General features: G+C 46.9%; 1 protein-coding gene across 1 annotated transcript in view; it reads right to left on the bottom strand.

Annotated features, from left to right (window-relative positions):
* The window catches only part of RAB37 (RAB37, member RAS oncogene family), an 81987-nt gene that overhangs the window by 59060 nt on the left and 10176 nt on the right, over positions 1 to 12751 (bottom strand). The window lies entirely within an intron of this gene.

The following is a 12751-nucleotide window of genomic DNA, read 5'->3' as shown; positions in this document are numbered from 1 at the left end:
GAGCCCATTGAAACTGATCTTGAGCTCATGGCCTCCAGAATTGCAGAATAAATTTGTGTTGTTTTTAATAAGCCACGACATTGGTGCTAATTTGTTACAGTGGCAACAGGAAACTCATATGGTATGTGGCAGGTGCCCTTCCCTAGATGCTTCCCATGTGGTAACTAATTTAATCCTTACGACAGCCATGAGGCACTTCTATTATTGTCCCCTTTTTACAGACGAGGAACGCTAGGGATGGAGAGGTTCAGTGACTTGAACCAAGTTTAACGGCGAGTAAGCAGATGAGTTGGAATTTGAACACATTTGACTCCAGAGCCTGGAGTCTGCACTGTTTGTATAAGGAGGATAGTGTGTATGTGCACTTGTGTGCGTGCATGTGTGTGTGTGTGTATATACACACACTGCTGCTCACACAGGGATCATGCGCATTTACAGTGCTGGACTTACTTTCTTTTTTTTTTTTTTTTTATTTGAGGCAGAGTCTCACTCTGTCCCCCAGGCTGGAGTGCAGTGGTGAGATCTCGGCTCACTGCAACTTCCGCTTCCCGGGTTCAAGCAATTCTCTTGCCTCAGTCTCCGAAGTAGCTGAAACTACAGGTGCCTGCCACCGTGCCTGGCTAATTTTCATGTGTTTAGTAGAGATGGGGTTTTACCATGTTGGCCAGGCTGGTCTCGAACTCCTGGCCTCAAGTGATCTGCCTATCTCGACCTCCCAAAGTGCTGGGATTGTAAGTGTGAGCCACCACACCCAGCCAGACTTACTATCTTTATTTTAGCAACCTGACAGCCTTCCTTCCAGAAACTACCCTGAACCCTACCACATCTCATCATCTCTGTGGTTACCAAGCCCACAATGGTTGCTAGCCCAAGCAACCATTCCCTGCCTGGTCTTCCTCTTTCATTCTCTGCCGCGGAGTCCATTCTCCTCCCAGCAACCAGAGTGATCTTTTCCAAGCACAGACCTGATTACTCCCTGCTTATAGCCTTCTGGTGGTTTCTCTCCCAGCCTGCAAGTTCTCAGGGGACCCATGGGCTGCTGGCTGCCCCTTCACCCCCATCTCCATCCACCCTTCCTTTCACAGGCTCTGCTCAATGCACACCAGCTCTTCTTCTGTCCTTCTAATAAGATAAGGCTTGTTCCCTTCTTAGGGCCTTGGCACTTGCTATTCCTCCTTTCCAGAGTGCTCTTCCCGCAGATTGGTGAATAGTTAGCTCCTTTTTATCATCACATCTCAGGTCAAATGTTACCTCTTGGAAGAGGCCTTCCTTGGCCACTTAAGGGGCAGTGGCCCCTGCAGCCCACCTCCAATTTCTCTCTGTCTTGTTGCTCTGCTTTATTTCCTTTGGTGAAATGACTTACTTAGTGGGGTCTATGTTTATCATTTTCCCCGTCTCCACTAGGCTGTGTTATACCTTAAGTGGGGACTTGGTTTCATTCACTCCCATATCCCCCGTGCCTAGTTACTGTCTGGCACATGGTGGGTTCTCAAATGTTTATTGGTTGACTCAATGAAGAAGCAGTGTATTTGGAGCAGAAGGCAAGCTCTCAGAGCAAAGGCAGCGGTGTTCACCATTCTGGGAGGGGAGTCCTGGGCCAAACAACCTAAGGAATTTCAGGATTGACTGCCCAGAGGCATGAATTGGAAAGACTCCTTTTTCCCCTCCTGAAAACTGAGGAGAGGTGAGGGGTTACGATGTCCTCTGGCTGGAGGACAAAGGTCTATCACTTCACCTAGGCTGATTTTTGTTGGACGGGGGGGTTGTAGGGAGGGGCTGGGGATAAAGTGTCAGGGAAAGGCATCATGGCTTGGGAAGAGATGACGAGCTATGCCTGAGCACCACAGGCTGGTGACCCAGCAGGTAGGAGGCTGTGGGCATGTTTAGCAGTCCATATCAAGGTGTCCTGGGGTTTGCCTGACTTCTCACAGCTATGGACACCCCAAGGGCATCTGGCACTGGTGACCTTGGTGGAGACATCCTGTTCCCATGACCTCAAAGATGATTCCCTAGAATCTCAAGGGCTTTTCCGTCCTGGGAGACTTCACAGAGCCCAAGCAAGCTTGACTATTCTTGAGCTAGTCATCTAAGCTGGTCTGGTTAGAGCGAGACTGTTTTTTTTTTTCTGTTTTGTTTTTTGAGACGGAGCAGAGTGAGACTGTTTTTGACGCAGACTGTTTTAAGATTTACAGAGCAAGAAGCGCCCACAGAGAGATCTTAAAATGGAAACGTTCAAAGCAGAGCCAAATTAGAGTAAGTCAAGGTATAAGAATAAAAGTCATAACATGGTCGGGCGCGGTGGCTCACACCTGTAATCCCAGCACTTTGGGAGGCCGAGGCGGGTGGATCACAAGGTCAGGAGATCGAGACCATCCTGGCTAACACAGTGAAACCCCGTCTCTACTAAAAATACAAAAAAATTAACTAGGTGTGGTGGCGGGTGCCTGTAGTCCCAGATACTCGGGAGGCCGAGGCAGGAGAATGGCATGAACCCGGGAGGCGGAGCTTGCAGTGAGCCGAGATCGCGCCACTGCACTCCAGCCTGGGCGACAGAGTGAGACTCCGCCTCAAAAAAAAAAAAAAGGCATAACATAAGGCCTTAGGTCAGAGCATAACTGTGCCATTTCAACAATTGTGCATAAAGTGGGTTTATTTCAGAGTTTATTTAAAGCAGCCAGCACTACCCGGAATGTATAAGTACATGCTTATGTTGGATAGAAAGGGATTCGTCTTTTCTGGTGATACACAATCATAGATCCCAGCGAAGATTATTGCCATGAAACTTCTGACATTAAGCTAGACGCACAGGGAAGACTAGAATTTAGCTCAATTTGGCTTGGCTGGAGGAATTGGCTTGCTTCTGCCTTCATCTGGATGGTGGACATGGGCTGGGAGGAAGGTTGTGTCCTGGCTGAGCTGAAGAGTAGTGAAACAGCATGGGAAGACTGATCCATTCCGATCCCTTTTAGTTGCCTTAGGCAAACTTTGAAAAAAAGTGTCTATAGGCCAGGCATGGTGGCTCACGTCTGTAATCCCAGTGCTTTAGGAGGCTGAGCCAGGAGGATCACTTGAGTCCAGGTGTTTGAGACAAGCCTGGGCAACATGGTAAACCCATCTAAAGTTACTGGGGTTTCCCTCCTTTGGTTTTTGAATTATTAATTCTTAAAGATTCTGGGCCAGGCATGGTGGCTTACAACTCTAATCCCCGCACTTTGGGAGGCCAAGGCAGGTGATTGATTGAGTCCAGGAGTTCCAGAGCAGCCTGGGAAACATAGGGAAACCTGCAATAATTAATTAATTAGCTGGATGTGGTTGCGCATGCCTGTAGTCCCAGCTACTCGAGAGGCTGAGGTAGGAGGATTGCTTGAGGATTGCTATCTCTACAAAAAAATTAGAAAAATTAGCCAGGCTCCTGTGGTCCCAGCTACTTGGGAGGCTGAGGCAGGAGGATCAGTTGAGCCCAGGAGTTCTAGGCGGCAGTGAGCTGTGATCACGCCACTGCACTCCAGCTTCGGTGACAGAATGAGACCCTGTCTCAAAAAAAACAAGGAAGTGTCTACAAGAGAGAATAGATTACTGGATATATTGTTTTTATCTAAAATTCTAGCCCTCTGAATTGGTGGCAGTCTGAAAGGGAACTTTTTCTGTTCTCAGAAATAGGTTGACAGTCATGAGCCAGTCCAGTCAATTCCAGAGCTGGACAGAGCAGATCTCTGCCTTGTGGTCCTGATAGGAAGTGTCTGGGTTCTCTCTGTGCGGTGCTATGACTGTAAGAGTCAGCTGCTAATCCAGCCCAGTTTGCTCAAGCCTCTAGAGTTTAGAGTGCTAGAGAAGTAGCTGGGGCGAGAGGAGGGACGCAGATATACGCAAGAGGCAGGAAAGGAAATTGTTTCATAATGTCTACAGATTTGTATCTGGGTGTTGTCTCAGCCATATCCCCGCACCCCGTCATGACTTTGCTAAGGCAGATTTTGGATGGGTGGCCAGCACGTTTACTGCAAGAGAGAGAGCTTAAATATAGTTCCTCAGATCTGAGTGAGGGTAGCATTTACTATCTTGCTATATGATTTCCAGGAAAGCACATTGTGTTAAAACAAACTCCAAGATTTCTAAGCACTCAATCCTGATTGAGTGCCTAATTATTTATAGCCATCTAAAGTTGCTGGGGCTTCCCTTCTTGGTTTTTGAATTATTAATATTTAAAGATTCCAGGCCAGGCATTGTGGCTTACGCCTCTAATCTCAGCACTTCGGGAGGCCAAGGTGGGAGATCGATTGAGCCCAGGAGTTCGAGACCAGCCTGAGCAACATAGGGAGGCCTACAAAAAGGACATCTCCACCAAAAATAAAAAATCAGCTGGGTGTGGTTGTGCATGACTGTAGACTCAGCTACTCCAGAGGCTGAGGGGGTAGGATCCCTTGAACATAGGAAGTTGAGGCTGCAGTGACTCGAGATCGTACCACTGCACGCCAGCCTCAGGGACAGAGTGAGGCCTCATGTCAAAAAAGATTCCACTTGATAAGCCTGTAAGGTTTGGACAGCCTCCTTTTGAGAACTGTGCGCATATCATTGGCTTTCAGAAGATAGTACTGTATGAGAGTAGTTGAGGGAGAAAAAAAAACTACTGAGTTGGCAACCTCCAAAATCCATGAGTAAGATAAATTTGCATTGAAGTGAGGTGAAAGGCTACCTTTGCTTGATTCTTGAAAAATAGAGCTCAAAGCTGCTTAGCCTTGGAAAGGGGAGACTGCTGGAATTGGTTGATTTCATGTACCAATAAATTTTTAGATTGGCAAGGACAGATACAGTGATCAGCCTTTTATTCCAACAAGTAGGCAAATTTTTTTTTAGCTTTTTAGTTTTCTTTGCCAAAGTCAAATATGTCTGAACCAAGTAGGTAAATTCTTATTCAATTTCACAGGAATTGGTAATTGGTCAGTCCATTGAAAAAATTTGTTAAATCAGGAACTCATAAAAGAGATATACTGTATTTTTTCTTTTCTTCCTTTCTTTCTTTTTTTTTTTTTTCAGACAGAGTCTTGCTCTGTCACCCAGGCTGGAGTGCAGTGGTGCAATTTTGGCTCGCCACAACCTCTGCCTCCCGACTTCAAGTGATTCTCTTGCCTCAGCCTCCCAAGTAGCTGGGATTACAGGCATGTGCCACCACGCCTGGCTAATTTTTGTATTTTTAGTAGAAATGGGGTTTTACCATGTTGGTCAGGCTGGTCTTGAACTTCTGACCTCAGGTGATCTGCCCACCTCGACCTCCCAAAGTGCTAGGATTACAGGTGTCAGCCACCACGCTTGACCCACACCTGGCTAATTTTGTATTTTTAGTAGAGACAGGGTTTCACCATGTTGGCCAGGCTGGTCTTGAACTGACCTCAAGTGATCCACCTGCCTCAGCCTTCCAAAGTGCTGGGATTACGGGTGTGAGCCACTGCGCCTAGGCTATTTTTCCTCTACATGTTTTATTTTGACTTAAAATATCTAAATGTGTAGTTATTAGCAAGTATTTTGATGTAGACCTAAAGCCTTTGCTTTGCTTACAAGTCTGCTGAAAAGTGGGGCCCATTGCCTTTCCTGAAGCACAAACCACACACACATGATCCTGGGGTTTCAGTTCCAGTTTCTTTAACATGAAGCAAGAAATTCTAGAAACTTATGAAGCCACCTGATTGCAAAATCTTTCTTCATTTTTATGCATTTCTTTCCAATATTTTACAGTTCTCTCATTCATTCCTAATTTGATAGCATTTTAAAAAGTGACAGGCTTTTATAGAGTCTTTCCAAAGCACTCAGTTTAGTTTTTGTAGAGATAACAGTTCTCTTTTTTTTACACTCTTATCTTATTGGTCAATAGTCTTTCTGTTTAAATTCCTTTGTTTTTTCTTTTTCTTTTTCTTTTCCTTTTTTTTTTTTTTTGAGGTGCAGTCTTGCTCTGTCACCCAGGCTGGAGTGCCGTGGCATGATCTCAGCTCACTGCAACCTCAGCCTCCCAGGATCAAGCAATTCTCCTGTCTTAGCCTCTCAAGTAGCTGGGATTACAGGCACCTGCCACCATGCCTGGCTAATTTTTTTGTATTTTTAGTAGAGACGGGGTTTCACCATTTTGGCCAGGCTGGTCTCGAACTCCTGACCTCAGGTAATCCCCCTGCCTTGGCCTCCCAAAATGCTGGGATTACAGACGTGAGTCACCACACCTGGCCAGTTCCTTTGTTTATGGGTGAATTGATTCAAGTACATCATTCTAGTTAACATGTACGACCAGCATAAGCAAGTATGGGCCCAAATGCATCCTTGTTAACCAGGTACCACAACTGTGAGGGCAGAGAAGAGCCTGCCAGCTGTGAGCACTCTGTGCCTCAGCCTTAGTCAGTGTGCTCCAGTAAGAGACTGAAGGGTATTGGTTGACCTAATAAGTTGGTTAAGTGAGGGGTTGCTTAACAAAGTTTCTATTCAACAATCCATTGCCACCATAATTTCATAAAAGAAAGGAGCTTTGAGCACCCCAAGTCTCAGGAAAATAGACAGTATTTCCTAAGAAAGGACAGTTGGTAACTTTATGCCAACATCTACTGATGTGTGTGTATCGTTTCCTACACATCAATTGGTACTTGTCAGGGGCTGGTACTTAGGTATGGACTGAGAATTGGCAGCCATGGATCCGGTTCACACTGTTCTCCAGGCATGCACCCGCTCCACCACATCTCCACTGGTGTAGTGAGGCTTCCCCTGAGGGCCTCTAGTGACCCTCTTTGTTTGGAGGCTGATGAAGGTTGTCACTAATGAGGGCTGTGGAGCTCTCCAGTAGTTGTGAAAGGGCCCCTTGAAGCAATCAGATTCCCCCTGCTCCAGCACAAGCCCCTTCCCCAGAGTAGTTCACTGTGACCACATCCTCACGTGGCCCTGTCCTGAGGGTCTGCAACTCTTGCATCAAGAAAGGGTGACTTGGCTGGGTGTGGTGCCTCACGCCTGTAATCCCAGCACTTTGGGAGGCCGAGGCAGGTGGATCACCTGAGGTCAGGAGTTTGAGACCAGCTTGGCCAACATGGTGAAACCCCATCTCTACTAAAAATACAAAAATTAGCCGGGTGTGGTGTCGGGCCCCTGTAATTCCAGCTACTCGGGAGGCCGAGAAAGGAGAATCGTTTGAACCTGGGAGATGGAGGTTGCAGTGAGCCAAGATCGTCCCATTGCACTCCAGCCTGGGAGATAGAGCAAGACTCCATCTCAAATAAATAAATAAATAAATAAAAATAAAATAAATAAATAAAATAAAATAAACTGAATAAATAAAAAGAAAGGGTGACTGACTCATTTGTTTTTCTGAAGGTACCTCTGAGGAGGGGCTCAGAATTAAGGGAGGGGAAAGACTGTCTCCTAAGGTCAGAAATACAGAAGGGACATTCTGCACCCTTGTGTAGTAGAAATCTGCTATGAGCAGAGAGCATTGGCACCTGTTGGCGTTTACATGCAGAATGCTGCCCTCTATCAATGACGTGGAGGGTTTCCACAACAGAGAAGCAACAAGTCACAGGCCCTGATCTCAGCTGTACTGTCTGGTGTCTGCCCTCAGTTCAGTGGAAAGAGTTGCGAAATTCAGAAGGTGCACTCATTTCAAACCTCACACAGCCTCTGCAAAATTAATAATAAGCAAAGAAGGACTGCGCCCCAGAGACCTTGAATCCTTGCACTGTAACATCCAGCTGTCTGACAGGTGGCAAGGGAAAGAACCAGTGATGATGTAGGTACAGTATGTCAGCTTAAAATACTAGAAGAGGCTGGTTGTGTGGCTCATGCCTGTAATCCCAGCACTTTGGGAGGCCTAGATGGGTGGATCATTTGAGGTCAGGAGTTAGAGACCAGCCTGGCTAACATGGCAAAACCTCGTCTCTACTAAAAAAATACAAAAATTAGCTAGGTGTAGTGGTGTGCGCCTGTAATCCCAGCTACTCGGGAGGCTGAGGCAGGAGAATCACTTGAACCTGGGAGGTGGAGGTTGCAGTGAGCTGAGATGGTGCCACTGTACTCCAGCCTGAGCAACAGAGTGAGACTCTGTCTCAAAAATAATAATAATAGGCCGGGCACGGTGGCTCACGTCTGTAATCCCAGCACTTTAGGAGGCTGAGGCGTGTGGGTTGCCTAAGCTCAGGAGTTTGAGACCAGCCTGGCCAACATGGCGAAACCCCGTCTCTAATAAAAATACAAAAAGTTAGCCAGGTGTGGTGGCGTGTGCCTGTAATCCCAGCTACCCGGGACGCTGAGGTAGGAGAATTGCTTGAACCTGGAAGCAGAGGTTGTGGTGAGCCGAAATGGCGCTACTGCACTCCAGCCTGGGCGACAGAGTGAGACTGTCTCAAGAAAAAAAAATATATATAACAAGATACGAGGGCAGATGGGAGAGAATGTGGAGATAGAGTGAAGGAGAGTCTGCCCAGGGGCAGTGCTGGTGCTTGCAAAGCTTGGCTTGCTTTCCTGGGCTCCTTACCCTGCAGTTGGGATGATGGAGGCAAATCCCCAGGGGATGCTGTTGTTTGCTCCTCCACTCCTGAGACCCAATTAACGGTGACTAACTGCATTTGGGCCTGCTTCATCTGAGCAGCTCTGCACGCAGGGTCTTGAATACGCTTTGTGAATAAATATCTCCCATTGGCATTGATTTTGCTTTGGTGTTTATCCTGGGTCAGGCTGAGATTGTCGCCTGGGCTTCACTAGCATTTCTGGAGGTCAGTGATAAAGGGGTTTGGGGGAACTTCCAGTCCAAGCCTTCCCTTTCCTAAGGACCCTGGGAATCTAGGGAGGGATAAGCAGAAGAGTTAGGGTCTGGAGTTGAAGCTTGGAATGGGGTTTCTCTTTTATTCCCTGCCGAGCGCCCTTGAACAACCACTGAATGTCTCTCAGATCTCTTTTCTCTTCTATGAAATGGAGTATAACTAAAAGTGCCGCAGACCCACCAGGCTGTGATTTCAAAGTAACCAAACTAGGGCTGGGCACAGTGGTTAACACCCATAATCTCAGAACTTTGGGAGGCCAAGGCAGGCAGAACGCTTGAGGTCAGAAGATCAAGACCAGCCTGGTCAACATGGTGAAACCCTGTCTCTACTAAAAACACACAAAAAATTAGCTGGGTGTGATGGTGCACACTTGTAATCCCAGCTACTTGGGAGGCTGAGGTGGGAGAATCGCTTGAACCCAGGAGGCAGAGGTTGCAGTGAGCCGAGATCGCGCCACTGCACTCTAGCCTGGGTGACAGAGCAAGACTCCGTATCAAAACAAAAACAAAGTAACCCAATTAACCTTCTGTCCCGTGGCTATCTCGCAAAGTGGATCCCAGCTACCTATAGGAGGCTTCTTTGTTTTTTGTTGTTTTTAAGGCAAAATGTTAGCATTTAGTAAATACAGATGGTAGGTACATGTGTCATTTTCTTTTTGTTCTAGTTTTTGTACCTTTCTATGAGTTTCAAAATTTCAGAATAAACCATGAGTTTTCATTTATCTATACAACGGAATTCTATGTAGTGATTAAAAAGAATGAAGGTAAAAATGTGTATAACAAAATTCCTATGATGGATCTATCTATCTATCTATCTATCTATCTATCTATCTATCTATCTCACACATATGTATAAATAAACACATATATGTATTTTTACACGGCAGTTTCATTTTCTTTTTTTCTAAGACAGAATCTTGCTCTGTCACCCAGACTCGAGTGCAGTGGCACAATCTTGGCTCACTGCAACCTCTGTCTCCCAGGTTCAAGTGATTCTCCTGCCTCAGCCTCCCGGGTAGTTGGGGTTGCAGGCGCCCGCCACCATGCCCGACTAACTTTTTTGTATTTTTAGTAGAGACGGGGTTTCATCATGTTGGTCAGGCTGTTCTCAAACTCCTGAACTCAAGTGATCCACCTACCTTGGCCTCCGAAAGTGCTGGGATTATAGGTGTGAGCCGCCACGCCCAGCCCATTTTTATTTTTAAGATATGTATTTTGAAACAATGGCATCACAGGAAACTTTTTCTTTGTTTTTCATTTTTCAAATTTTGCAATTAAACATATTAATAATAATGACTTTCTTGGCTGGGTGTGGTGGCTCACGCCTATAATCCCAGCACTTTGGGAGACTGAGGCAGGTGGATCACTTGAGGCCAGGAGTTCATGACCAGCTTGGCCAATGCCATTTCTACTAAACACACACACACACACAAACAAAATTAGCAGGGCTTTATGGCACACACCTGTAATCCTAGCTACTCAGGAGGCTGAAGTAGGAGGATCACTTGAACCTGGGAGGCAGAGGTTGCAGTGAGGAGGCAGAGGAGGCAGAGTGCATGCCACTGCACTCCAGGGTGACAGAGACAGATTCGTCTCAAAAAATAAAAATAAATAAATAAATAAATAAAATAATGACTCTCATTATTCACTAACAGCCACCAATACAAACTTATTGTCTGTTCAGCACAATGCTCAGATCACAAACATGACCCCTGTCTACTTCTTCCCCTGCCTCTATCACAGCCACTTACCCCCGAGGACTTGCCCACCCACCCACCTTCAGACTGTCTGATCTGCCTTCCAGGCCACACTTCCTGCTGCCCGTGACCCTCGATGCTGTCCTGAGGAAGCAGCCACCCCTCGACAGTGAATGCCATTGTGCTGCTGCCCACTCCTTTGCCAACTGGCCCAAAGCATAAGATGACTCTTCCCTGGTTATTCAGGGCACATCCACAACCAGGCGTGGTGTGAGGCCATCAGAAGGCAGAGACGCCCCAGGGAATAGCTCAAAACTACCACACAGAGCCAGGCTCAGACCTTGCAGGGGTTTTTATGTGACAGCAAGAATGGCTACATAAAATAAAAATACAGGGATCCTTGTACAAACATTATTAAGACTTTAAAGATGGCGAATGCAAAGTGTTAAACCAAATGCAGGGCCCTTCTAAGTGCAGGGCCTTATATGACTTTGTAGGTGGCATACTCATAAAGCTGGCCTTGTTTGGTGCTTTTCTGCCTCACTTTTCGTCTGTGTTTCTGTATCCCTGGGCTGACACGCCCTACCCAGCAATGGAAAAATTCAGGCGTCTCCATAGCAGCTAACCATGGTCCTTAAGAGAGGCGCAAGAGCTTCCCCTCATTCCTGTCTGAGCTCCGTCCACTTCCTGTATCCTCATTCCCTGTTCCAGTCAACCTCTTCCTTGGATGGGCCACAGTTGGATCATCTATTTCCTTCAGAGAAAATTCTACTCCCACCCATAGAGGGAGGTCTGGCTCTGCAGCCCCAATAAGCCGATTGCTTCATAGGGGGACAGCAGTTTATTTCCCAAGTCCAGTCATTAATAATCCAAATCCAGTTATTCAGTCTTAAATGACACTATGTGTGAGGCACCAAAAGGCCAGTTCAGGTGGGACTGTGACAAGTTCACTTCATTTCTTTTCAGTCTCTTCTCATTAAAGATTTAAAAATGCTGGGACTCAGCCTTGCCCGGGATTACCATAGGACATCTGTTGTTTTTGCATGGCTAGCCTCCAGATGACACCATCCCATTTTCCCTGGAAACCATTGTCTTCCACTCTTTTTTTTTGAGACGGAGTTTAGCTCTTGTTGCCCAGGCTGGAGTGCAATGGTGCGATCTCGGCTCACCACAACCTCCGCCTCCCGGGTTCAAGTGATTCTCCTGCCTCAGCTTGCCAAGTAGCTGGGATTACAGGCATGTGACACCACACCCAGCTAATTTTGTATTTTTAGTAGAGAAGGGGTTTCCCCATGTTGGTCAGGCTGGTCTTGAACTCCCGACCTCTGGTGATCCACCCACCTTGACCTCCCAAAGTGCTGGAGTTACAGGCATGATCCACCATGCCCAGCCCATTTTCTTCCACTCTTGATCTACAGAGCTTGGGTGGGACTGACTCCACCTTTGGGGTGGACATGTGACTTGGGCTTAAGCCGTCCATCGTGTTCTACCCTCTGGCTACAGTATTGGTTCAGGGGTGGGCATGTGGCAATTTCAGTCTCCAGTGAGTATTGGATCTAGGACTTTGGTTGGAATTGGGAGCTGTGAGGATGTGATCCTGGGGCTGCTATCAATAATGGGGCCCAACAGGGAGAAGCCTGCCTGTGAATGGAGCCAAGCCAGAGAGAAAAATGAGAGAGAGAGAGACAGAGAGTGAGGCTGAAGTCACTGAGAGTCCCTGGGTCCAGCTGAGCTCGATGTCAGCTGTACTCCCCAGGCTTCTCTGGTACAGGAACCAGTGAATTCTCTTTTCGGCTTAAGCCAATTTGAGTTGGGTTTTGTCACTGGAAATCGAGAGTCCTGATCACAAGATTTTCCCTTTTGCAGTCAAGAATAATGCCTCTTCTCTTTACGCACAGAGCTGGGGAAATCAACAAAAAGATTTATATGCAAGTTTTCTGCAAGTTGGAAAGTGCTGTTGGAATGGAATGACCTAGAATGCACAGTTGGCTAACAGCAGAGACAGGGATAAAGCTTGGTTCTTTGATACTCAAAGCCCAGGTCTCTTTCTCTGCTAATGAGCTGCCTCCTGCTCTAAGAAAATCAGTGGGCAGGGCAGAAGGTGGTCAGGACAGGTGGTGGACAGGGCAGGTAGCGAACAGGATGAGGGTGAAGAGGGAAGGCAGTAGACAGGACAGGTGGTGGACAGAACAAGTGATGGATGGGGCAGGTGGTGGATGGAACCAGTGGTGAACAGGACAGGTGGTAGATAGCACAGGTGGTGGTCAGGACAGGTGAT

This window comes from Pongo abelii, chromosome 19 (genome assembly GCF_028885655.2).
Source record: "Pongo abelii isolate AG06213 chromosome 19, NHGRI_mPonAbe1-v2.0_pri, whole genome shotgun sequence".
NCBI classification, from domain to species: Eukaryota; Metazoa; Chordata; class Mammalia; order Primates; family Hominidae; genus Pongo; species Pongo abelii.
This window is presented reverse-complemented; position numbering and strand designations above follow the sequence as displayed.